At 43.7% G+C, this 27,166-nt stretch overlaps 1 long non-coding RNA gene across 1 annotated transcript in view; it reads left to right on the forward strand.

Moving 5' to 3' along the window:
• LOC307181268 overlaps window positions 1-27,166 on the forward strand; it is a 202,478-nt gene that overhangs the window by 84,599 nt on the left and 90,713 nt on the right. The window contains exon 2 of the long non-coding RNA XR_013826265.1: window positions 24,985-25,066. This is a non-coding gene — a long non-coding RNA (uncharacterized lncRNA). The remainder of the gene's footprint in view (window positions 1-24,984; window positions 25,067-27,166) is intronic.

Genomic DNA, 27,166 nt, shown 5'->3' on the forward strand with positions numbered 1-27,166 from the left:
TCTGTTGGCAATTTACATCCTGCCCATCAGCATAACAAGGCTCCTAGTTCTCCATGGTCTGTCCTGCATTTCTGGATTTTACACTTTTTTCAGATGGCCCTTTTGACCGGTGGGAAGTGAGACTTCATTATAGTGCAGATTTCTTTGCAAGTTTCCTTGGTTGGCCAAAAAGGGCGTATGCGATTTTTCCTGAATATATTCAGGAAAAAACGCATACGCCCTTTTTGGCCAAGTGCATCATTGTGGACGTTCTGCCTCTTTTCCTATGCTTTCAATGCAATTCCAGTCTACCTCCTGAAATCGGTTTCCTGCAATTCTGCCCCGCTTTCAAGTCCTCTTGGCAGCCTTACTTCAGTATATTTTTGGACGATAGCTGTCATTTATAACTCTGCAGGTTTGTGAGTTACCGTGTCCCTGAGCTCCTTTCTTCAACTCGCTTTCTTGTGAGCTGGCCGCAACACCGCAGGATTGCTTCAGGCCCTAATCTGGTTCCGGCACGGCACGCTGAGCCTTTGGTTAATTCCTCTTCCTGGTGGGAAATGAGAGTTAACTTTGCCCATCCAGACACCTCCAGCTAGTCTCTCATTGGTTCTCGCTATTCCTGTTCATCTTCCGCAGAAATTGCAAACTGTGCCAAACAGGAGGTTAAAGGCGCTGACTCTCCAAGTGGGGAGAGTGTTAGTAAATCGTCTGGAATGTTGCACCCGAGTACCAGGGGAGGATAACTGAGACATTTTTGAACACGTCTCACATTCACATGGTTGATCATACTCTGGGTTCCACATGCATGTTTTAGCTGAAGGAAGAATACCTTAAACCTGGAGAGTTGAGACCCGTGTAATGGGTACCATGCAATATGACTTCAAAGGGTCTTCATTTGCTCACCGAACCTCTCCAATCCTATCACTGCTGCGTTTATGCCCCTGTACACACGCTTGATTCTCTTTTGGAGACATAGCAATCCATAGGTTTGAAGATACTTACTAGTCAGGTACATTCTGAGGCGTTTAATATGGGGTGTTGAGTCCATTTCGTTGAGCAAGGAGTAGCTCTTGTCTATTCCATATTTGGCTTAAGGAACTTTATCTGTGCTCATTTCAATCTCTGGTTTTATGCAGCACCCCAACTCACCTTTCCCCTTAAGCAAGCATAAGTTGCTTTTCTAAATTTGAGACCCTGTTCTGTTCTGTAATTCAGTTCCTGTGTAGCCAGGTTTACATTCCGTGTATTACTGATATCTTATGATGTTTCTTTTTCTGTGTGACTTATTTCAGTTAGAATCATCATACCTGAATCCACTCATTGTGCTGCTAAGGGCCTGATGACATAGATTTCATTGCTGAGTGATATTGCTTTGTAAGTAAATACCACAACTTCTTTATCCATTTTTCACTTTCTGCGATGTTGAACTTGTACTGTAAACGAGGTTCTTGTAAACAGAGGCGTCCCAAACTTTGGGGTGGCTGTGTCTTTTTGATTTTAATTTCCCTAAGCTATAGGACCATAAGTGGAAGTGCCCTAGGCTCTGTTGCTTTGTTTTTTAGATGTTTCAGGAAACACTATACACTTCTCCCAAGTGGCTGTTGGCAATTTACATCCCGCCCATCAGCATAACAAGGCTCCCAGTTCTCCATGGCCTGTCCTTCCTTTCTGGATTTTACACTTTTTTCAGATGGCCCTTTTGACCGTGGGGAAGTGAGACTTCATTGTAGTGCAGATTTCCTTTGCAAGCTTGCTTGGTTGTCCAAAAAGGGCGTATGCGTTTTTTCCTGAATATATTCAGGAAAAAACGCATACGCCCTTTTTGGCCAAGTGCATCATTGTGGACGTTCTGCCTCTTTTTCTATGCTTTCAATGCAATTCCAGTATACCCCCTGAAATTGGTTTCCTGCAATTCTGCCCCGCTTTCAAGTCCTCTTGGCAGCCTTACTTCAGTATATTTTTGGACGATAGCTGTCATTTATAACTCTGCAGGTTTGTGAATTACAGTGCCCCTGAGCTCCTTTCTTCAACCCGCTTTCTTTTGAGCTGGCCGCAGCACCGCAGGATGGCTTCAGGCCCTAATCTGGTTCCGGCACGGCACGCTGAGCTTTTGGTTATTTCCTCTTCCTGGTGGGAAATGAGAGTTAAATTTGCCCGTCCAGACACCTCCAGCTAGTCTCTCATTGGTTCTCCCTATTCCTGTTCATCTTCCGGAGAAATTGCAAACTGGGCCAAACAGGAGGTTAAAGGCGCTGACTCTCCAAGTGGGGAGAGTGTTAGTAAAGCGTCTGGAATGTTGCACCCGAGTACCAGGGGAGGAAAACTGAGACATATTTGAACACGTCTCCCGATCACATGGTTGATCATACTCTAGTTTCCACATGCATGTTTTAGCTGAAGGAAGAATACCTTAAACCTGGGTAGTTGAAACCCGTGGAATGGGTACCATGCAATATGACTTCAAAGGGTCTTCATTTGCTCACCGAACCTCTCCAATCCTATCACTGCTGCGTTTATGCCCCTGTACACATGCTTGATTCTCTTTCGGAGACATAGCAATCCATAGGTTTTAAGATACTTACTAGTCAGGTACATTCTTAGGCGTTTAATATGGGGTGTTGAGTCCATTTCGTTGAGCAAGGAGTAGCTCTTGTCTATTCCATATTTGGCTTAAGGAACTTTATCTGTGCTCATTTCAATCTCTGGTTTTATGCAGCACCCCAACTCACCTTTCCCCTTAAGCAAGCATAAGTTGCTTTTCGAAATTTGAGACCCTGTTCTGTTCTGTAATTCAGTTCCTGTGTAGCCAGGTTTACTTTCCGTGTATTAGTGATATCTTATGATGTTTCTTTTTCTGTGTGACTTATTTCAGTTAGAATCATCATACCTGAATCCACTCATTGTGCTGCTAAGGGCCTGATGACATAGATTTCATTGCTGAGTGATATTGCTTTGTAAGTAAATACCACAACTTCTTTATCCATTTTTCACCTTCTGCGATGTTGAACTTGTACTGTAAACAAGGTTCTTGTAAACAGAGGCATCCCAAACATTGGGGTGGCTGTGTCTTTTTGATTTTAATTTCCCTAAGCTATAGGACCATAAGTGGAAGTGCCCTAGGCTCTGTTGCCTTGTTTTTTAGATGTTTCAGGAAACACCATACACTTCTCCCGAGTGTCTGTTGGCAATTTACATCCCGCCCATCAGCATAACAAGGCTCCCAGTTCTCCATGGCCTGTCCTGCCTTTCTGGATTTTACACTTTTTTCAGATGGCCCTTTTGACCGGGGGGAAGTGAGACTTCATTGTAGTGCAGATTTCCTTTGCAAGCTTGCTTGGTTGGCCAAAAAGGGCGTATGCGATTTTTCCTGAATATATTCAGGAAAAAACGCATACGCCCTTTTTGGCCAAGTGCATCATTGTGGACGTTCTGCCTCTTTTCCTATGCTTTCAATGCAATTCCAGTCTACCTCCTGAAATCGGTTTCCTGCAATTCTGCCCCGCTTTCAAGTCCTCTTGGCAGCCTTACTTCAGTATATTTTTGGACGATAGCTGTCATTTATAACTCTGCAGGTTTGTGAATTACAGTGCCCCTGAGCTCCTTTCTTCAACTCGCTTTCTTGTGACCTGGCCGCATCACCGCAGGATGGCTTCAGGCCCTAATCTGGTTCCGGCACGGCATGCTGAGCCTTTGGTTAATTCCTCTTCCTGGTGGGAAATGAGAGTTAAATTTGCCCGTCCAGACACCTCCAGCTAGTCTCTCAGTGGTTCTCCCTATTCCTGTTCATCTTCCGCAGAAATTGCAAACTGGGCGAAACAGGAGGTTAAAGGGACTGACTCTCCAAGTCGGGAGAGTGTTAGTAAAGCGTCTGGAATGTTGCACCCGAGTGCCAGGGTACGAAAACTGCGACATATTTGAACACGTCTCCCGTTCACACGGTTGATCATACTCTGGGTTCCACATGCATGTTTTAGCTGAAGGAAGAGTACCTTAAACCTGGAGAGTTGAGACCCGTGTAATGGGTACCATGCAACATGACTTCAAAGGGTCTTCATTTGCTCACCGAACCTCTCCAATCCTATCACTGCTGCGTTTATGCCCCTGTACACACGCTTGATTCTCTTTTGGAGACATAGCAATCCATAGGTTTTAAGATACTTACTAGTCAGGTACATTCTTAGGCGTTTAATATGGGGTGTTGAGTCCATTTCATTGAGCAAGGAGTAGCTCTTGTCTATTCCATATTTGGCTTAAGGAACTTTATCTGTGCTCATTTCAATCTCTGGTTTTATGCAGCACCCCAACTCACCTTTCCCCTTAAGGAAGCATAAGTTGGTTTTCTAAATTTGAGACCCTGTTCTGTTTTGGAATTCAGTTCCTGTGTAGCCAACTTTATATTCCGTGTATTAGTGATATCTTATGATGTTTCTTTTTCTGTGTGACTTATGTCAGTTAGAATCATCATACCTGAATCCACTCATTGTGCATCTAAGGCCCTGATGACATAGATTTCATTGCTGAGTGATATTGCTTTGTAAGTAAATACCACGACTTCTTTATCCATTTTTCACTTTCTGTGATGTTGACCTTGTACGGTAAACGAGGTTCTCGTAAGCAGAGGCGTCCCAAACTTTGGGGTGGCTGTGTCTTTTTGATTTTAATTTCCCTAAGCTATAGGACCATAAGTGGAAGTGCCCTAGGCTCTGTTGCTTTGTTTTTTAGATGTTTCAGGAAACACCATACACTTCTCCCGAGTGTCTGTTGGCAATTTACATCCCGCCCATCAGCATAACAAGGCTCCCAGTTCTCCATGGCCTGTCCTACCTTTCTGGATTTTACACTTTTTGCAGATGGCCCTTTTGACTGGGGGGAAGTGAGACTTCATTGTAGTGCAGATTTCCTTTGCAAGCTTGCTTGGTTGGCCAAAAAGGGCGTATATGTTTTTTCCTGAATATATTCAGGAAAAAACGCATATGCCCTTTTTGGCCAAGTGCATCATTGTGGACGTTCTGCCTCTTTTCCTATGCTTTCAGTGCAATTCCAGTCCACCTCCTGAAATCGGTTTCCTGCAATTCTGCCCCGCTTTCAAGTCCTCTTGGCAGCCTTACTTCAGTATATTTTTGGACGATAGCTGTCATTTATAACTCTGCAGGTTTGTGAATTACAGTGTCCCTGAGCTCCTTTCTTCAACTCGCTTTCTTGTGAGCTGGCCGCAACACAGCATGATTGCTTCAGGCTCTAATCTGGTTCCGGCACGGCATGCTTAGCCTTTGGTTAATTCCTCTTCCTGGTGGGAAATCAGAGTTAAATTTGCCCGTCCAGACACCTCCAGCTAGTCTCTCATTGGTTCTCACTATTCCTGTTCATCTTCCGCAGAAATTGCAAACTGGGCCAAATAGGAGGTTAAAGGGACTGACTCTCCAAGTCGGGAGAGTGTTAGTAAAGCGTCTGGAATGTTGCACCCGAGTACTAGGGTACGAAAACTGAGACATATTTGAACACGTCTCCCGATCACATGGTTGATCATACTCTAGGTTCCACATGCATGTTTTAGCTGAAGGAAGAATACCTTAAACCTGGGTAGTTGAAACCCGTGGAATGGGTACCATGCAATATGACTTCATAGGGTCTTCATTTGCTCACCGAACCTCTCCAATCCTATCACTGCTGCGTTTATGCCCCTGTACACATGCTTGATTCTCTTTCGGAGATATAGCAATCCATAGGTTTTAAGATACTTACTAGTCAGGTACATTCTTAGGCGTTTAATATGCGGTTTTGAGTCCATTTCGTTGAGCAAGGAGTAGCTCTTGTCTATTCCATATTTGGCTTAAGGAACTTTATCTGTGCTCATTTCAATCTCTGGTTTTATGCAGCACCCCAGCTCACCTTTCCCCTTAAGCAAGCATAAGTTGGTTTTCTAAATTGGAGACCCTGTTCTGTTCTGTAATTCAGTTCCTGTGTAGCCAAGTTTACATTCCGTGTATTACTGATATCTTATGATGTTTCTTTTTCTGTGTGACTTATTTCAGTTAGAATCATCATACCTGAATCCACTCATTGTGCTGCTAAGGGCCTGATGACATAGATTTCATTGCTGAGTGATATTGCTTTGTAAGTAAATACCACAAGTGCTTTATCCATTTTTCACTTTCTGTGATATTGAACTTGTACGGTAAACGAGGTTCTTGTAAACAGAGGCGTCCCAAACTTTGGGGTGGCTGTGTCTTTTTGATTTTAATTTCCCTAAGCTATAGGACCATAAGTGGAAGTGCCCTAGGCTCTGTTGCTTTGTTTTCTAGATGTTTCAGGAAACACCATACACTTCTCCCGAGTGTCTGTTGGCAATTTACATCCCGCCCATCAGCGTAACAAGGCTCCCAGTTCTCCATGGCCTGTCCTGCCTTTCTGGATTTTACACTTTATTCAGATGGCCCTTTTGACGGTGGGGAAGTGAGACTTCATTGTAGTGCAGATTTCCTTTGCAAGCTTGCTTGGTTGGCCAAAAAGGGCGTATGCGTTTTCTCCTGAATATATTCAGGAAAAAACGCATACGCCCTTTTTGGCCAAGTGCATCATTGTGGACGTTCTGCCTCTTTTCCAATGCTTTCAATGCAATTCCAGTCTACCTCCTGAAATCGGTTTCCTGCAATTCTGCTCCGCTTTCAAGTCCTCTTGGCAGCCTTACTTCAGTATATTTTTGGACGATAGTTGTCATTTATAACTCTTCAGGTTTGTGAATTATAGTGCCCCTGAGCTCCTTTCTTCAACTCGCTTTCTTCTGAGCTGGCCGCAACACCACAGGATGGCTTCAGGCCCTAATCTGGTTCCGGCACGGCACGCAGAGCCTTTGGTTAATTCCTCTTCTTGGTGGGAAATGAGAGTTAAATTTGACCGTCCAGACACCTCCAGCTAGTCTCTCATTGGTTCTCGCTATTCCTGTTCATCTTCCACAGAAATTGCAAACTGGGCCAAACAGGAGGTTAAAGGGACTGACTCTCCAAGTCGGGAAAGTGTTAGTAAAGCGTCTGGAATGTTGCACCCGAGTACCAGAGTACGAGAACTGAGACATATTTGAACACGTCTCCCGATCACATGGTTGATCATACTCTAGGTTCCACATGCATGTTTTAGCTGAAGGAAGAATACCTTAAATCTGGGTAGTTGAAACCCGTGGAATGGGTACCATACAATATGACTTCAAAGGATCTTCATTTGCTCACCGAACCTCTCCAATCCTATCACTGCTGCGTTTATGCCCCTTTACACATGCTTGATTCTCTTTCGGAGACATAGCAATCCATAGGTTTTAAGATACTTACTAGTCAGGTACATTCTTAGGCATTTAATATGCGGTGTTGAGTCCATTTCGTTGAGCAAGGAGTAGCTCTTGACTATTCCATATTTGACTTAAGGAACTTTATCTGTGCTCATTTCAATCTCTGGTTTTATGCAGCACCCCAACTCACCTTTACCCTTAAGCAAGCATAAGTTGGTTTTCTAAATTTGAGACCCTGTTCTGTTCTGTAATTCAGTTCCTGTGTAGCCAAGTTTACATTCCGTGTATTACTGATATCTTATGATGTTTCTTTTTCTGTGTGACTTATTTCAGTTAGAATCATCATACCTGAATCCACTCATTGTGCTGCTAAGGGCCTGATGACATAGATTTCATTGCTGAGTGATATTACTTTGTAAGTAAATACCACAAGTGCTTTATCCATTTTTCACTTTCTGCAATGTTGAACTTGTATTGTAAATGAGGTTCTTGTAAACAGAGCCGTTCCCAACTTTGGGGTGGCTGTGTCTTTTTGATTTTAATTTCCCTAAGCTATAGGACCATAAGTGGAAGTGCCCTAGGCTCTGTTGCTTTGTTTTTTAGATGTTTCAGGAAACACCATACACTTCTCCGGAGTGTCTGTTGGCAATTTACATCCCGCCCATCAGCATAACAAGGCTCCCAGTTCTCCATGGCCTGTCCTGCCTTTCTGGATTTTACACTTTTTTCAGATGGCCCTTTTGACCGGGGGGAAGTGAGACTTCATTGTAGTGCAGATTTCCTTTGCAAGCATGCTTGGTTGGCCAAAAAGTGCGTATGCGTTTTCTCCTGAATATATTCAGGAAAAAACGCATACGCCCTTTTTGGCCAAGTGCATCATTGTGGACGTTCTGCCTCTTTTCCTATGCTTTCAATGCAATTCCAGTCTACCTCCTGAAATCGGTTTCCTGCAATTCTGCCCCGCTTTCAAGTCCTCTTGGCAGCCTTACTTCAGTCTATTTTTGGACGATAGCTGTCATTTATAACTCTGCAGGATTGTGAATTACAGTGCCCCTGAGCTCCTTTCTTCAACTCGCTATCTTTTGAGCTGGCCGCAACACCGCAGGATGGCTTCAGGCACTAATATGGTTCCGGTACGGCATGATGATCCTTTGGTTAATTCCTCTTCCTGGTGGGAAATGAGAGTTAAATTTGCCCGTCCAGACACCTCCAGCTAGTCTCTCATTGGTTCTCCCTATTCCTGTTCATCTTCCGCAGAAATTGCAAACTGGGCCAAACAGGAGGTTAAAGGCACTGACTCTCCAAGTCAGGAGAGTGTTAGTAAAGCGTCTGGAATGTTGCACCCGAGTACCAGGGGACGAAAACTGAGACATATTTGAACACGTCTTCTGTTCACACGGTTGATCATACTCTGGGTTCCACATGCATGTTTTAGCTGAAGGAAGAATACCTTAAACCTGGAGAGTTGAGACCCGTGTAATGGGTACCATGCAATATACTTCAAAGGGTCTTCATTTGCTCACCGAACCTCTCCAATCCTATCACTGCTGCATTTATGCCCCTGTACACTTGCTTGATTTTCTTTCGGAGACATAGCAATCCCTAGGTTTTAAGATACTTACTAGTCATGTACATTCTTAGGCGTTTAATATGGGGTGTTGAGTCCGTTTCGTTGAGCAAGGAGTAGCTCTTGTCTATTCCATATTTGGCTTAAGGAACTATATCTGTGCTCATTTCAATCTCTGGTTTTATGCAGCACCCCAACTCACCTTTCCCCTTAAGCAAGCATAAGTTGGTTTTCTAAATTTGAGACCCTGTTCTGTTTTGGAATTCAGTTCCTGTGTAGCCAAGTTTACATTCCGTGTATTAGTGATATCTTATGATGTTTCTTTTTCTGTGTGACTTATTTCAGTTAGAATCATCGTACCTGAATCCACTCATTGTGCTGCTAAGGGACTGATTACATAGATTTCATTGCTGATTGATATTGCATTGTACGTAAATACCACAACTTCTTTATCCATTTTTCACTGTCTGCGATATTGAACTTGTACCGTAAACGAAGTTCTTGTAAACAGAGGCATCCCAAACTTTGGGGTGGCTGTGTCTTTTTGATTTTAATTTCCCTATGCTATAGGACCATAGGTTGAAGTGCCCTAGGCTCTGTTGCTTTGTTTTTAGGATGTTTCAGGAAACACCATACACTTCCCCCGAGTGTCTGTTGGCAATTTACATCCCACCCATCAGCACAACAAGGCTCCCAGTTCTCCATGGCCTGTCCTGCCTTTCTGGATTTTACACTTTTTTCAGATGACCCTTTTGACCGGGGGGGGAAGTGAGACTTCATTGTAGGGCAGATTTCCTTTGCAAGCTTGCTTGGTTGGCCAAAAAGTGCGTATGCGTTTTTTCCTGAATACATTCAGGAAAAAACGCATACGCCCTTTTTGGCCAAGTGCCTCATTGTGGACGTTCTGCCTCTTTTCCTATGCTTGAAATGCAATTCTAGTCTACCTCCTGAAATTGGTTTCCTGAAATTCTGCCCCGCTTTCAAGTCCTCTTGGCAGCCTTAGTTCAGTATATTTTTGGACGATAGCTGTCATTTATAACTCTGCAGGATTGTGAATTACAGTGCCCCTGAGCTCCTTTCTTCAACTCGCTTTCTTATGAGCTGGCCACAACACCGCAGGATGGCATCAGGCACTAATATGGTTCCGGTATGGCACGCTGATCCTTTGGTTAATTCCTCTGCCTGGTGGGAAATGAGAGTTAAATTTGCCCGTCCAGACACCTCCAGCTAGTCTCTCATTGGTTCTCGCTATTCCTGTTCATCTTCCGCAGAAATTGCCAACTGGGCCAAACAGGAGGTTAAAGGGACTGACTCTCCAAGACGGGAGAGTGTTAGTAAAGCGTCTGGAATGTTGCACACGAGTACCAGGGGACGAAAACTGAGACATATTTGAACACGTCTCCCGTTCACACGGTTGATCATACTCTGGGTTCCACATGCATGTTTTAGCTGAAGGAAGAATACCTTAAACCTGGAGAGTTGAGACCCGTGTAATGGGTACCATGCAATATGACTTCAAAGGGTCTTCATTTGCTCACCGAACCTCTCCAATTCTATAACTGCTGCGTTTATGCCCCTGTACACACGCTTGATTCTCTTTTGGAGACATAGCAATCCATAGGTTTTAAGATACTTACTAGTCAGGTACATTCTTAGGTGTTTAATATGGGGTGTTGAGTCCATTTCGTTGAGCAAGGAGTAGCTCTTGTCTATTCCATATTTGGCTTAAGGAACTTTATCTGTGCTCATTTCAATCTCTGGTTTTATGCAGCATCCCAACTCACCTGTCCCCTTAAGCAAGCATAAGTTGGTTTCCTAAATTTGAGACCCTGTTCTGTTTTGGAATTCAGTTCCTGTGTAGCCAAGTTTACATTCCGTGTATTAGTGATATCTTATGATGTTTCTTTTTCTGTGTGACTTATTTCAGTTAGAATCATCATACATGAATCCACTCATTGTGCTTCTAAGGGACTGATGACATAGATTTCATTGCTGATTGATATTGCATTGTACGTAAATACCACAACTTCTTTATCCATTTTTCACTGTCTGCGATATTGAACTTGTACCGTAAACGAGGTTCTTGTAAACAGAGGCATCCCAAACTTTGGGGTGGCTGTGTCTTTTTGATTTTAATTTCCCTATGCTATAGGACCATAAGTGGAAGTGCCCTAGGCTCTGTTGCTTTGTTTTTTAGATGTTTCAGGAAACACCATACACTTCTGCTGAGTGGCTGTTGGCAATTTACATCCCGCCCATCAGCATAACAAGGCTCCCAGTTCTCCATGGCCTGTCCTGCCTTTCTGGATTTTACACTTTTTTCAGATGGCCCTTTTGACCGGGGGGAAGTGAGACTTTATTGTAGTGCAGATTTCCTTTGCAAGCTTGCTTGGTTGGCCAAAAAGGGCGTATGCGTTTTTTCCTGAATATATTCAGGAAAAAACGCATACGCCCTTTTTGGCCAAGTGCATCACTGTGGACGCTCTGCCTCTTTTCCTATGCTTTGAATGCAAATTCCAGTCTACCTCCTGAAATCGGTCTCCTGCAATTCTGCCCCGCTTTCAAGTCCTCTTGGCAGCCTTACTTCAGTATATTTTTGGACGATAGCTGTCATTTATAACTCTGCAGGTTTGTGAATTACAGTGCCCCAGAGCTCCTTTCTTCAACTCGCTTTCTTGTGAGCTGGCCACAACACCGCAGGATGGCTTCAGGCCCTAATCTGGTTCCGGCATGGCACGCTGAGCCTTTGGTTAATTCCTCTTCCTGGTGGGAAATGAGAGTTACATTTGCCCGTCCAGACACCTCCAGCTAGTCTCTCATTGGTTCTCCCTATTCCTGTTCATCTTCCGCAGAAATTGCAAACTGGGCCAAACAGGAGGTTAAAGGCGCTGACTCTCCAAGTGGGGAGAGTGTTAGTAAAGCGTCTGGAATGTTGCACCCGAGTACCAGGGGACGAAAACTGAGACATATTTGAACACGTCTCCCGTTCACACGGTTGATCATACTCTGGGTTCCACATGCATGTTTTAGCTGAAATAAGAATACCTTAAACCTGGAGAGTTGACCCGTGGAATGGGTACCATGCAATATGACTTCAAAGGGTCTTCATTTGCTCACCGAACCTCTCCAATCCTATCACTGCTACGTTTATGCCCATGTACACACGCTTGATTCTCTTTTGGAGATATAGCAATCCATAGGTTTTAAGATACTTACTAGTCAGGTACATTTTTAGGCGTTTAATATGCGGTGTTGAGTCCATTTCGTTGAGCAAGGAGTAGCTCTTGTCTATTCCATATTTGGGTTAAGGAACTTTCTCTGTGCTCATTTCAATCTCTGGTTTTATGCAGCACCCCAACTCACCTTTCCCCTTAAGCAAGCATAAGTTGGTTTTCTAAATTTGAGACCCTGTTCTGTTCTGTAATTCAGTTCCTGTGTAGCCAAGTTTACATTCCGTGTATTACTGATATCTTATGATGTTTCTTTTTCTGTGTGAATTATTTCAGTTAGAATCACCATACCTGAATCCACTCAATATGCTGCTACGGGCCTGATGACATAGATTTCATTGCTGAGTGATACTGCCTTGTACTTAAGTACCACATGTTCTTTATCAATTTTTCACTTTCTGTGATACTGAACTTGTACTGTAAACGAGGTTCTTGTAAACAGAGGCGTCCCAAAAATTGGTTTGGCCCTGTCTTTTTGATTTTAATTTCCCTAAGCTATAGGACCATAAGTGGATGTGTCCTAGGCTCCGTTGCTTTGTTTTTTACATGTTTCAGGAAACACCATACACTTCTCCCGAGTGTCTGTTGGCAATTTACATCCCGCCCATCAGCATAACAAGGCTCCCAGTTCTCCATGGCCTGTCCTGCCTTTCTGGATTTTACACTTTTTTGAGATGGCCCGTTTGACCGGGGGGAAGTGAGACTTCATTGTAGTGCAGATTTCCTTTGCAAGCTTGCTTGGTTGGCCAAAAAGGGCGTATGCGTTTTTTCCTGAATATATTCAGGAAAAAACGCATACGCCCTTTTTGGCCAAGTGCATCATTGTGGACGCTCTGCCTCTTTTCCTATGCTTTGAATGCAATTCCAGTCTACCTCCTGAAATCGGTTTCCTGCAATTCTGCCCCGCTTTCAAGTCCTCTTGGCAGCCTTACTTCAATATATTTTTGGACGATAGCGGTCATTTATAACTCTGCAGGTTTGTGAATTACAGTGCCCCTGAGCTCCTTTCTTCAACTCGCTTTCTTGTGAGCTGGCCGCAACACCGCAGGATGGCTTCAGGCCCTAATCTGGTTCCGGCATGGCACGCTGAGTCTTTGGTTATTTCCTCTTCCTGGTGGGAAATGAGAGTTAAATTTGCCCGTCCAGACACCTCCAGCTAGTCTCTCATTGGTTCTCCCTATTCCTGTTCATCTTCCGCAGAAATTGCAAACTGCGCCAAACAGGAGGTTAAAGGCGCTGACTCTCCAAGTGGGGAGAGTGTTAGTAAAGCGTCTGGAATGCTGCACCCGAGTAGCAGGGGAGGAAAACTGAGACATATTTGAACACGTCTCCCGTTCACATGGTTGATCATACTCTCGGTTCCACATGCATGTTTTAGCTGAAGGAAGAATACCTTAAACCTAGAGAGTTGAGACCCGTGGAATGGGTACCATGCAATGAGACTTCAAAGGGTCTTCGTTGGCTCACCGAACCTCTCCAATCCTATCACTGCTGCATTTATGCCCCTGTACACACGCTTGATTCTCTTTTGGAGACATAGCAATCCATAGGTTTTAAGATACTTACTAGTCAGGTACATTCTTAGGCGTTTAATATGGGGTGTTGAGTCCATTTCGTTGAGCAAGGAGTTGCTCTTGTCTATTCCATATTTGGCTTAAGGAACTTTATCTGTGCTCATTTCAATCTCTGATTTTATGCAGCACCCCAACTCACCTTTCCCCTTAAGCAAGCATAAGTTGCTTTTCTAAATTTGAGACCCTGTTCTGTTTTGGAATTCAGTTCCTGTGTAGCCAAGTTTACATTCCGTGTATTAGTGATATCTCATGATATTTCTTTTTCTGTGTGACTTATTTCAGTTAGAATCATCGTACCTGAATCCACTCATTATGCTGCTACGGGCCTGATGACATAGATTTCATTGCTGAGTGATACTGCATTGTACGTAAGTACCACAAGTTGTTTATCCATTTTTCACTTTCTGTGATATTGAACTTGTATGGTAAACGAGGTTCTTGTAAACAGAGGCGTCCCAAACTTTGGGGTGGCTGTGTCTTTTTGATTTTAATTTCCCTAAGCTATAGGACCATAAGTGGAAGTGCCCTAGGCTCTGTTGCTTTGTTTTTTAGATGTTTCAGGAAACACCATACACTTCTCCCGAGTGTCTGTTGGCAATTTACATCCCGCCCCTCAGCATAACAAGGCTCCAAGTTCTCCATGGCCTGTCCTGCCTTTCTGGATTTTACACTTTTTTCAGATGGCCCTTTTGACCAGGGGGAAGTGAGACTTCATTGTAGTGCAGATTTCCTTTGCAAGCTTGCTTGGTTGGCCAAAAAGGGCGTATGCGTTTTTTCCTGAATATATTCAGGAAAAAACGCATACGCCCTTTTTGGCCAAGTGCATCATTGTGGACGTTCTGCCTCTTTTCCTATGCTTTCAATGCAATTCCAGTCTACCTCCTGAAATCGGTTTCCTGCAATTCTGCCCCGCTTTCAAGTCCTCTTGGCAGCCTTACTTCAGTATATTTTTGGACGATAGCTGTCATTTATAACTCTGCAGGTTTGTGAATTACAGTGCCCCTGAGCTCCTTTCTTCAACTCGCTTTCTTGTGAGCTGGCGGCAACACCGCAGGATGGCTTCAGGCCCTAATCTGGTTCCGGCACGGCACGCTGAGCCTTTGGTTATTTCCTCTTCCTGGTGGGAAATGAGAGTTAAATTTGCCCGTCCAGACACCTCCAGCTAGTCTCTCATTGGTTCTCCCTATTCCTGTTCATCTTCCGCAGAAATTGCAAACTGGGCCAAACAGGAGTTTAAAGGCGCTGACTCTCCAAGTCGGGAGAGTGTTAGTAAAGCGACTGGAATGTTACACCCAAGTACCAGGGGAGAAAAACTGAGACATATTTGAACACGTCTCCCGATCACATGGTTGATCATACTCTAGGTTCCACATGCATGTTTTAGCTGAAGGAAGAATACCTTAAACTTGGGTAGTTGAAACCCGTGGAATGGGTACCATGCAATATGACTTCAAAGGGTCTTCATTTGCTCACCGAACCTCTCCAATCCTATCACTGCTGCGTTTATGCCCCTCTACACATGCTTGATTCTCTTTCGGAGACATAGCAATCCATAGGTTTTAAGATACTTACTAGTCATGTACATTCTTAGGCGTTTAATATGCGGTGTTGAGTCCATTTCGTTGAGCAAGAAGTAGCTCTTGTCTATTCCATATTTGGCTTAAGGAACTTTATCTGTGCTCATTTCAATCTCTGGTTTTATGCAGCACCCCAACTCACCTTTCCGCTTAAGCAAGAAGAAGTTGGTTTTCTAAATTTGAGACCCTGTTCTGTTCTGTAATTCAGTTCCTGTGTAGCCAGGTTTACATTCCGTGTATTACTGATAGCTTATGATGTTTCTTTTTCTGTGTGACTTATTTCAGTTAGAATCATCATACCTGAATCCACTCATTGTGCTGCTAAGGGCCTGATGACATAGATTTCATTGCTGAGTGATATTGCTTTGTAAGTAAATACCACAACTTCTTTATCCATTTTTCACTTTCTGCGATGTTGAACTTGTACTGTAAACGAGGTTCTTGTAAAGAGAGGCGTCCCAAACTTTGGGGTGGCTGTGTCTTTTTGATTTTAATTTCCCTAAGCTATAGGACCATAAGTGGAAGTGCCCTAGGCTCTGTTGCTTTGTTTTTTAGATGTTTCACGAAACAACATACACTTCTCCCGAGTGTCTGTTGGCAAATTACATCCCGCCCATCCGCATAACAAGGCTCCCAGTTCTCCATGGCCTGTCCTGCCTTTCTGTATTTTACACTTTTTTCAGATGACCCTTTTGACTGGGGGGAAGTGAGACTTCATTGTAGTGCAGATTTCCTTTGCAAGCTTGCTTGGTTGGCCAAAAAGGGCGTATGCGTTTTTTCCTGAATATATTCAGGAAAAAACGCATACGCCCTTTTTGGCGAAGTGCATCATTGTGGACGTTCTGCCTCTTTTCCTATGCTTTCAATGCAATTCCAGTCTACCTCCTGAAATCGGTTTCCTGCAATTCTGCCCCGCTTTCAAGTCCTCTTGGCAGCCTTACTTCAGTATATCTTTGGACGATAGCTGTCATTTATAACTCTGCAGGTTTGTGAATTACACTGCCCCTGAGCTCCTTTCTTCAACTCTCTTTCTTGTGACCTGGCCGCAACACCGCAGGATGGCTTCAGGCCCTAATCTGGTTCTGGCACGGCACGCTGAGCCTTTGGTTTTTTCCTCTTCCTGGTGGGAAATGAGAGTTAACTTTGCCCGTTAGACACCTCCAGCTATTCTCTCATTGGTTCTCGCTATTCCTGTTCATCTTCCGCAGAAATTGCAAACTGGGCCAAACAGGAGTTTAAAGGGACTGACTCTCCAAGTCGGGAGAGTGTTAGTAAAGTGTCTGGAATGTTGCACCCGAGTACCAGGGTACGAAAACTGAGACATATTTGAACACGTCTCCCGTTCACACTGTTGATCATACTCTGGGTTACACATGCATGTTTTAGCTGAAGGAAGAATACCTTAAACCTGGGTAGTTGAAACCCGTGGAATGGGTACCATGCAATATGACTTCAAAGGGTCTTCATTTGCTCACCGAACCTCTCCAATCCTATCACTGCTGCGTTTATGCCCCTGTACACACGCTTGATTCTCTTTCGGAGACATAGCAATCCATAGGTTTTAAGATACTTACTAGTCAGGTACATTCTTAGGCGTTTAATATGGGGTGTTGAGTCCATTTCGTTGAGCAAGGAGTAGCTCTTGTCTATTCCATATTTGGCTTAAGGAACTTTATCTGTGCTCATTTCAATCTCTGGTTTTATGCAGCACCCCAACTCACCTTTCCCCTTAAGCAAGCATAAGTTGGTTTTCTAAATTTGAGACCCTGTTCTGTTCTGTAATTCAGTTCCTGTGTAGCCAAGTTTACATTCCGTGTATTACTGATATCTTATGATGTTTCTTTTTCTGTGTGACTTATTTCAGTTAGAATCATCATACCTGAATCCACTCATTGTTCTGCTAAGGGCCTGATGACATAGATTTAATTGCTGAGTGATATTGCTTTGTAAGTAAATACCACAACTTCTTTATCCATTTTCAACTTTCTGCGATGTTGAACTTGTACAGTAAAAGAGGTTCTTGTAAACAGAGGCGTCCCAAACTTTGGGGTGGCTGTGTCTTTTTGATTTTAATTTCCCTAAGCTATAGGACCATAAGTGGAAGTGCCCTAGGCTCTGTTGCTTTGTTTTTTAGATGTTTCAGGAAACACCATACACTTCTCCCGAGTGTCTCTTGGCAATTTACATCCCGCCCATCAGCATAACAAGGCTCCCAGGTCTCCATGGCCTCTCCTGCCTTTCTGGATTTTACACTTTTTTCAGATGGCCCTTTTGACCGGGGGGAAGTGAGACTTCATTATAGTGCAGATTTCCTTTGCAAGCTTGCTTGGTTGGCCAAAAAGGGCGTATGCGTTTTTTCCTGAATATATTCAGGAAAAAACGCATACGCCCTTTTTGGCCAAGTGCATCATTGTGGACGTTCTGCCTCTTTTCCTATGCTTTCAATGCAATTCCAGTCTACCTCCTGAAATTGGTTTCCTGCAATTCTGCCCCGCTTTCAAGTCCTCTTGGCAGCCTTACTTCAGTATATTTTTGGACGATAGCTGTCATTTATAACTCTGCAGGTTTGTGAATTACAGTGTCCCTGAGCTCATTTCTTCAACTCGCTTTCTTGTGAGCTGGCCGCAACACCGCAGGATGTCTTCAGGCCCTAATCTGGTTCCGGCACGGCACGCTGATCCTTTGGTTATTTCCTCATCCTGGTGGGAAAGGAGAGTTAAATTTGCCCGTCCAGACACCTCCAGCTAGTCTCTCATTGGTTCTCCCTATTCCTGTTCATCTTCCGCAGAAATTGCAGACTGGGCCAAACAGGAGGTTAAAGGCGCTGACTCTCCAAGTGGGGAGAGTGTTAGTAAAGCGTCTGGAATGTTGCACCCGAGTACAAGGGGAGGAAAACTGAGACATATTTGAACACGTCTCCCGTTCACACGGTTGATCATACTCTGGTTTCCACATGCATGTTTTAGCTGAAGGAAGAATACCTTAAACCTAGAGAGTTGAGACCCGTTTAATGGGTACCATGCAATATGACTTCAAAGGGTCTTCATTTGCTCACCGAACCTCTCCAATCCTATCACTGCTGCGTTTATGCCCCTGTACACACGCTTGATTCTCTTTTGGAGACATAGCAATCCATAGCTTTTAAGATACTTACTAGTCAGGTACATTCTTAGGCGTTTACTATGGGGTGTTGAGTCCATTTCGTTGAGCAAGGAGTAGCTCTTGTCTATTCCATATTTGTCTGAAGGAACTTTATCTGTGCTCATTTCAGTCTCTGGTTTTATGCAGCACCCCAACTCACCTTTACCCTTAAGCAAGCATAAGTTGGTTTTCTAAATTTGAGACCCTGTTCTGTTTTGGAATTCAGTTCCTGTGTAGCCAAGTTTACATTCCTTGTATTAGTGATATCTCATGATGTTTCTTTTTCTGTGTGACTTATTTCAGTTAGAATCATCGTACCTGAATCCACTCATTATGCTGCTACGGGCCTGATGACATAGATTTCATTGCTGAGTGATACTGCATTGTACGTAAGTACCACAAGTTCTTTATCCATTTTTCACTTTCTGTGATATTGAACGTGTACGGTAAACGAGGTTCTTGTAAACAGAGGCGTCCCAAACTTTGGGGTGGCTGTGTCTTTTTGATTTTAATTTCCCTAAGCTATAGGACCATAAGAGGAAGTGCCCTAGGCTCTGTTGCTTTATTTCTTAGATGTTTCAGGAAACACCATACACTTCTCCCGAGTGTCTCTTGGCAATTTACATGCCGCCCATCAGCATAACAAGGCTCCCAGTTCTCCATGGCCTGTCCTGCCTTTCTGGATTTTACACTTTTTTCAGATGGCCCTTTTGACCTGGGGGAAGTGAGACTTCATTGTAGTGCAGATTTCATTTGCAAGTTTGCTTGGTTGGCCAAAAAGGGCGTATGCGTTTTTTCCTGAATATATTCAGGAAAAAACGCATACGCCCTTTTTGGCCAAGTGCATCATTGTGGACGTTCTGCCTCTTTTCCTATGCTTTCAATGCAATTCCAGTCTACCTCCTGAAATCGGTTTCCTGCAATTCTGCCCCGCTTTCAAGTCCTCTTGGCAGCCTTACTTCAGTATATTTTTGGACGATAGCTGTCATTTATAACTCTGCAGGTTTGTGAATTACAGTGTCCCTGTGCTCATTTCTTCAACTCGCTTTCTTGTGAGCTGGCCGCAACACCGCAGGATGGCTTCAGGCCCTAATCTGGTTCCGGCACGGCACGCTGATCCTTTGGTTATTTCCTCTTCCTGGTGGGAAATGAGAGTTAAATTTGCCCGTCCAGACACCTCCAGCTAGTCTCTCATTGGTTCTCCCTATTCCTGTTCATCTTCCGCAGAAATTGCAGACTGGGCCAAACAGGAGGTTAAAGGCGCTGACTCTCCAAGTGGGGAGAGTGTTAGTAAAGCGTCTGGAATGTTGCACACGAGTACCAGGGTACGAAAACTGAGACATATTTGAACACGTCTCCCGTTCACACGGTTGATCATACTCTGGGTTCCACATGCATGTTTTAGCTGAAGGAAGAATACCTTAAACCTGGAGAGTTGAGACCCGTGTAATGGGTACCATGCAACATGACTTCAAAGGGTCTTCATTTGCTCACCGAACCTCTCCAATCCTATCACTGCTGCGTTTATGCCCCTGTACACACGCTTGATTCTCTTTTGGAGACATAGCAATCCATAGGTTTTAAGATACTTACTAGTCAGGTACATTCTTAGGCGTTTAATATGGGGTGTTGAGTCCATTTCATTGAGCAAGGAGTAGCTCTTGTCTATTCCATATTTGGCTTAAGGAACTTTATCTGTGCTCATTTCAATCTCTGGTTTTATGCAGCACCCCAACTCTCCTTTCCCCTTAAGCAAGCATAAGTTGGTTTTCTAAATTTGAGACCCTGTTCTGTTTTGGAATTCAGTTCCTGTGTAGCCAACTTTACATTCCGTGTATTAGTGATATCTTATGATGTTTCTTTTTCTGTGTGACTTATGTAAGTTAGAATCATCATACCTGAATCCACTCATTGTGCTGCTAAGGGCCTGATGACATAGATTTCATTGCTGAGTGATATTGCTTTGTAAGTAAATACCACAACTTCTTTATCCATTTTTCACTTTCTGTGATGTTGACCTTGTACGGTAAACGAGGTTCTTGTAAGCAGAGGCGTCCCAAACTTTGGGGTGGCTGTGTCTTTTTGATTTTAATTTCCCTAAGCTATAGGACCATAAGTGGAAGTGCCCTAGGCTCTGTTGCTTTGTTTTTTAGATGTTTCAGGAAACACCATACACTTCTCCCGAGTGTCTGTTGGCAATTTACATCCCGCCCATCAGCATAACAAGGCTCCCAGTTCTCCATGGCCTGTCCTACCTTTCTGGATTTTACACTTTTTGCAGATGGCCCTTTTGACCGAGGGGAAGTGAGACTTCATTGTAGTGCAGATTTCCTTTGCAAGCTTGCTTGGTTGGCCAAAAAGGGCGTATATGTTTTTTCCTGAATATATTCAGGAAAAAACGCATATGCGCTTTTTGGCCAAGTGCATCATTGTGGACGTTCTGCCTCTTTTCCTATGCTTTCAGTGCAATTCCAGTCCACCTGCTGAAATCGGTTTCCTGCAATTCTGCCCCGCTTTCAAGTCCTCTTGGCAGCCTTACTTCAGTATATTTTTAGACGATAGCTGTCATTTATAACTCTGCAGGTTTGTGAATTACAGTGCCCCTGAGCTCCTTTCTTCAACTCGCTTTCTTGTGAGCTGGCCGCAACACAGCAGGATTGCTTCAGGCTCTAATATGGTTCCGGCACGGCATGCTTAGCCTTTGGTTAATTCCTCTTCCTGGTGGGAAATCAGAGTTAAATTTGCCCGTCCAGACACCTCCAGCTAGTCTCTCATTGGTTCTCACTATTCCTGTTCATCTTCCGCAGAAATTGCAAACTGGGCCAAATAGGAGGTTAAAGGGACTGACTCTCCAAGTCGGGAGAGTGTTAGTAAAGCGTCTGGAATGTTGCACCCGAGTACTAGGGTACGAAAACTGAGACATATTTGAAGACGTCTCCCGATCACATGGTTGATCATACTCTAGGTTCCACATGCATGTTTTAGCTGAAGGAAGAATACCTTAAACCTGGGTAGTTGAAACCCGTGGAATGGGTACCATGCAATATGACTTCATAGGGTCTTCATTTGCTCACCGAACCTCTCCAATCCTATCACTGCTGCGTTTATGCCCCTGTACACATGCTTGATTCTCTTTCGGAGACATAGCAATCCATAGGTTTTAAGATACTTACTAGTCAGGTACATTCTTAGGCGTTTAATATGCGGTTTTGAGTCCATTTCGTTGAGCAAGGAGTAGCTCTTGTCTATTCCATATTTGGCTTAAGGAACCTTATCTGTGCTCATTTCAATCTCTGGTTTTATGCAGCACCCCAACTCACCTTTCCCCTTAAGCAAGCATAAGTTGGTTTTCTAAATTTGAGACCCTGTTCTGTTCTGTAATTCAGTTCCAGTGTAGCCAAGTTTACATTCCGTGTATTACTGATATCTTATGATGTTTCTTTTTCTGTGTGACTTATTTCAGTTAGAATCATCATACCTGAATCCACTCATTGTGCTGCTAAGGGCCTGATGACATAGATTTCATTGCTGAGTGATATTGCTTTGTAAGTAAATACCACAAGTGCTTTATCCATTTTTCACTTTCTGCGATTTTGAACTTGTATTGTAAACGAGGTTCTTGTAAACAGAGCCCTTCCAAACATTGGGGTGGCTGTGTCTTTTTGATTTTAATTTCCCTAAGCTATAGGAGCATAAGTGGAAGTGCCCTAGGCTCTGTTGCTTTGTTTTTTAGATGTTTCAGGAAACACCATACACTTCTCCCGAGTGTCTGTTGGCAATTTACATCCCGCCCATCAGCATAACAAGTCTCCCAGTTCTCCATGGCCTGTCCTGCCTTTCTGGATTTTACACTTTATTCAGATGGCCCTTTTGACGGGGGGGGGGGGGGGGGGAAGTGAGACTTCATTGTAGTGCAGATTTCCTTTGCAAGCTTGCTTGGTTGGCCAAAAAGGGCGTATGCGTTTTCTCCTGAATATATTCAGGAAAAAACGCATTCGCCCTTTTTGGCCAAGTGCATCATTGTGGACGTTCTGCCTCTTTTCCAAAGCTTTCAATGCAATTCCAGTCTACCTCCTGAAATCGGTTTCCTGCAATTCTGCCCCGCTTTCAAGTCCTCTTGGCAGCCTTACTTCAGTATATTTTTGGACGATAGTTGTCATTTATAACTCTTCAGGTTTGTGAATTACAGTGCCCCTGAGCTCCTTTCTTCAACTCGCTTTCTTGTGAGCTGGCCGCAACACCCCAGGATGGCTTCAGGCCCTAATCTGGTTCCGGCACGGCACGCTGAGCCTTTGGTTAATTCCTCTTCCTGGTGGGAAATGAGAGTTACATTTGCCCGTCCAGACACCTCCAGCTAGTCTCTCATTGGTTCTCACTATTCCTGTTCATCTTCCGCAGAAATTGCAAACTGGGCCAAACAGTAGGTTAAAGGGACTGACTCTCCAAGTCGGGAGAGTGTTAGTTAAGCGTCTGGAATGTTGCACCCGAGTACCAGGGTACGAAAACTGAGACATATTTGAACACGTCTCCCGATCACATGGTTGATCATACTCTAGGTTCCACATGCATGTTTTAGCTGAAGGAAGAATACCTTAAACCTGGGTAGTTGAAACCCGTGGAATGGGTACCATGCAATATGACTTCAAAGGGTCTTCATTTGCTCACCGAACCTCTCCAATCCTATCACTGCTGCGTTTATGCCCCTGTACACATGCTTGATTCTCTTTCGGAGACATAGCAATCCATAGGTTTTAAGATACTTACTAGTCAGGTACATTCTTAGGCATTTAATATGCGGTGTTGAGTCCATTTCGTTGAGCAAGGAGTAGCTCTTGTCTATTCCATATTTGGCTTAAGGAACTTTATCTGTGCTCATTTCAATCTCTGGTTTTATGCAGCACCCCAACTCACCTTTCCCCTTAAGCAAGCATAAGTTGGTTTTCTAAATTTGAGACCCTTTTCTGTTCTGTAATTCAGTTCCTGTGTAGCCAAGTTTACATTCCATGTATTACTGATATCTTATGATGTTTCTTTTTCTGTGTGACTTATTTCAGTTAGAATCATCATACCTGAATCCACTCATTGTGCTGCTAAGGGCCTGATGACATAGATTTCATTGCTGAGTGATATTGCTTTGTAAGTAAATACCACAAGTGCTTTATCCATTTTTCACTTTCTGCAATGTTGAACTTGTATTGTAAATGAGGTTCTTGTAAACAGAGCCGTTCCCAACTTTGGGGTGGCTGTGTCTTTTTGATTTTAATTTCCCTAAGCTATAGGACCATAAGTGGAAGTGCTCTAGGTTCTGTTGCTTTGTTTTTTAGATGTTTCAGGAAACACCATACATTTCTCCCGAGTGTCTATTGGCAATTTACATCCCGCCCATCAGCATAACAAGGCTCCCAGTTCTCCATGGCCTGTCTTGCCTTTCTGGATTTTACACTTTTTTCAGATGGCCCTTTTGACCGGGGGGAAGTGAGACTTCATTGTAGTGCAGATTTCCTTTGCAAGCATGCTTGGTTGGCCAAAAAGTGCGTATGCGTTTTCTCCTGAATATATTCAGGAAAAAACGCATACGCCCTTTTTGGCCAAGTGCATCATTGTGGACGTTCTGCCTCTTTTCCTATGCTTTCAATGCAATTCCAGTCTACCTCCTGAAATCGGTTTCCTGCAATTCTGCCCCGCTTTCAAATCCTGTTGGCAGCCTTACTTCAGTATATTTTTGGACGATAGCTGTCATTTATAACTCTGCAGGTTTGTGAATTACAGTGCCCCTGAGCTCCTTTCTTCAACTCGCTTTCTTGTGACCTGGCCGCAACACCCCAGGATGGCTGCAGGCCCTAATCTGGTTCCGGCATGGCACGCTGAGCCTTTGGTTAATTCCTCTTCCTGGTGGGAAATGAGAGTTACATTTGCCCGTCCAGACACCTCCAGCTAGTCTCTCATTGGTTCTCACTATTCCTGTTCATCTTCCGCAGAAATTGCAACCTGGGCCAAACAGTAGGTTAAAGGGACTGACTCTCCAAGTCGGGAGAGTGTTAGTTAAGCGTCTGGAATGTTGCACCCGAGTACCAGGGTACGAAAACTGAGACATATTTGAACACGTCTCCCGATCACATGGTTGATCATACTCTAGGTTCCACATGCATGTTTTAGCTGAAGGAAGAATACCTTAAACCTGGGTAGTTGAAACCCGTGTAATGGGTACCATGCAATATGACTTCAAAGGGTCTTCATTTGCTCACCGAACCTCTCCAATCCTATCACTGCTGCGTTTATGCCCCTGTACACATGCTTGATTCTCTTTCGGAGACATAGCAATCCATAGGTTTTAAGATACTTACTAGTCAGGTACATTCTTAGGCATTTAATATGCGGTGTTGAGTCCATTTCGTTGAGCAAGGAGTAGCTCTTGTCTATTCCATATTTGGCTTAAGGAACTTTATCTGTGCTCATTTCAATCTCTGGTTTTATGCAGCACCCCAACTCACCTTTCCCCTTAAGCAAGCATAAGTTGGTTTTCTAAATTTGAGACCCTGTTCTGTTCTGTAATTCAGTTCCTGTGTAGCCAAGTTTACATTCCGTGTATTACTGATATCTTATGATGTTTCTTTTTCTGTGTGACTTATTTCAGTTAGAATCATCATACCTGAATCCACTCATTGTGCTGCTAAGGGCCTGATGACATAGATTTCATTGCTGAGCGATATTGCTTTGTAAGTAAATACCACAACTTCTTTATCCATTTTTCACTTTCTGCGATGTTGAAGTTGTATTGTAAACGAGGTTCTTGTAAACAGAGCCCTTCCAAACTTTGGGGTGGCTGTGTCTTTTTGATTTTAATTTCCCTAAGCTAAAGGACCATAAGTGGAAGTGCCCTAGGCTCTGTTGCTTTGTTTTTTAGATGTTTCAGGAAACACCATACACTTCTCCGGAGTGTCTGTTGGCAATTTACATCCCGCCCATCAGCATAACAAGGCTCCCAGTTCTCCATGGCCTGTCCTGCCTTTCTGGATTTTACACTTTTTTCAGATGGCCCTTTAGACCGGGGGGAAGTGAGACTTCATTGTAGTGCAGATTTCCTTTGCAAGCTTGCTTGGTTGGCCAAAAAGTGCGTATGCGTTTTCTCCTGAATATATTCAGGAAAAAACACATACGCCCTTTTTCGCCAAGTGCATCGTTGTGGACGTTCTGCCTCTTTTCCAATGCTTTCAATGCAATTCCAGTCTACCTCCTGAAATCGGTTTCCTGCAATTCTGCCCCGCTTTCAAGTCCTCTTGGCAGCCTTACTTCAGTATATTTTTGGACGATATCTGTCATTTAGAACTCTGCAGGTTTGTGAATTACAGTGCCCCTGAGCTCCTTTCTTCAACTCGCTTTCTTGTGACCTTGCCGCAACACCGCAGGATGGCTTCAGGCCCTAATCTGGTTCCGGCATGGCACGCTGAGCCTTTGGTTAATTCCTCTTCTTGGTGGGAAATGAGAGTTAAATTTGCCCGTCCAGACACCTCCAGCTAGTCTCTCATTGGTTCTCGCTATTCCTGTTCATCTTCCGCAGAAATTGCAAACTGGGCCAAACAGGGGGTTAAAGGGACTGACTCTCCAAGTGGGGAGAGTGTTAGTAAAGCGTCTGGAATGTTGCACCCGAGTACCGGGGAGGAAAACTGAGACATATTTGAACACGTCTCCCGTTCACACGGTTGATCATACTCTGGGTTCCGCATGCATGTTTTAGCTGAATGAAGAATACCTTAAACCTGGAGAGTTGAGACCCGTGTAATGGGTACCATGCAATATGACTTCAAAGGGTCTTCATTTGGTCACCGAACCTCTCCAATCCTATCACTGCTGTGTTTATGCCCCTGTAAACACGCTTGATTCTCTTTTGGAGACATAGCAATCCATAGGTTTTAAGATACTTACTAGTCAGGTACATTCTTAGGCGTTTAATATGGGGTGTTGAGTCCATTTCGTTGAGCAAGGAGTAGCTCTTGTCTATTCCATATTTGGCTTAAGGAAATTTATCTGTGCTCATTTCAATCTCTGGTTTTATGCAGCACCCCAACTCACCTTTCCCCTTAAGCAAGCATAAGTTGGTTTTCTAAATTGGAGTCCCTGTTCTGTTCTGTAATTCAGTTCCTGTGTAGCCAAGTTTACATTCCGTGTATTACTGATATCTTATGATGTTTCTTTTTCTGTGTGACTTATTTCAGTTAGAATCATCATACCTGAATCCACTCATTGTGCTGCTACGTGCCTGATGACATAGATTTCATTGCTGAGTGATATTGCTTTGTAAGTAAATACCACAACTTCTTTATCCATTTTTCACTTTCTGTGATGTTGAACTTGTACTGTAAACGAGGTTGTTGTAAACAGAGCCGTTCCAAACTTTGGGGTGGCTGTGTCTTTTTGAGTTTAATTTCCCTAAGCTATAGGACCATAAGTGGAAGTGCCCTAGGCTCTGTTGCTTTGTTTTTTAGATGTTTCAGGAAACACCATACACTTCTCCGGAGTGTCTGTTGGCAATTTACATCCCGCCCATCAGCATAACAAGGCTCCCAGTTCTCCGTGGCCTGTCCTGCCTTTCTGGATTTTACACATTTTTCAGATGGCCATTTTGACCGGGGGGAAGTGAGACTTCATTGTAGTGCAGATTTCCTTTGCAAGCTTGCTTGGTTGGCCAAAAACGGCGTATGCGTTTTCTCCTGAATATATTCAGGAAAAAACACATACGCCCTTTTTGGCCAAGTGCATCATTGTGGACGTTCTGCCTCTTTTCCAATGCTTTCAATGCAATTCCAGTCTACCTCCTG

The sequence above is a fragment of the Stenella coeruleoalba genome (assembly GCF_951394435.1).
Source record: "Stenella coeruleoalba genome assembly, contig: scaffold_41, whole genome shotgun sequence".
In the NCBI taxonomy this organism is placed as follows: Eukaryota; Metazoa; Chordata; class Mammalia; order Artiodactyla; family Delphinidae; genus Stenella; species Stenella coeruleoalba.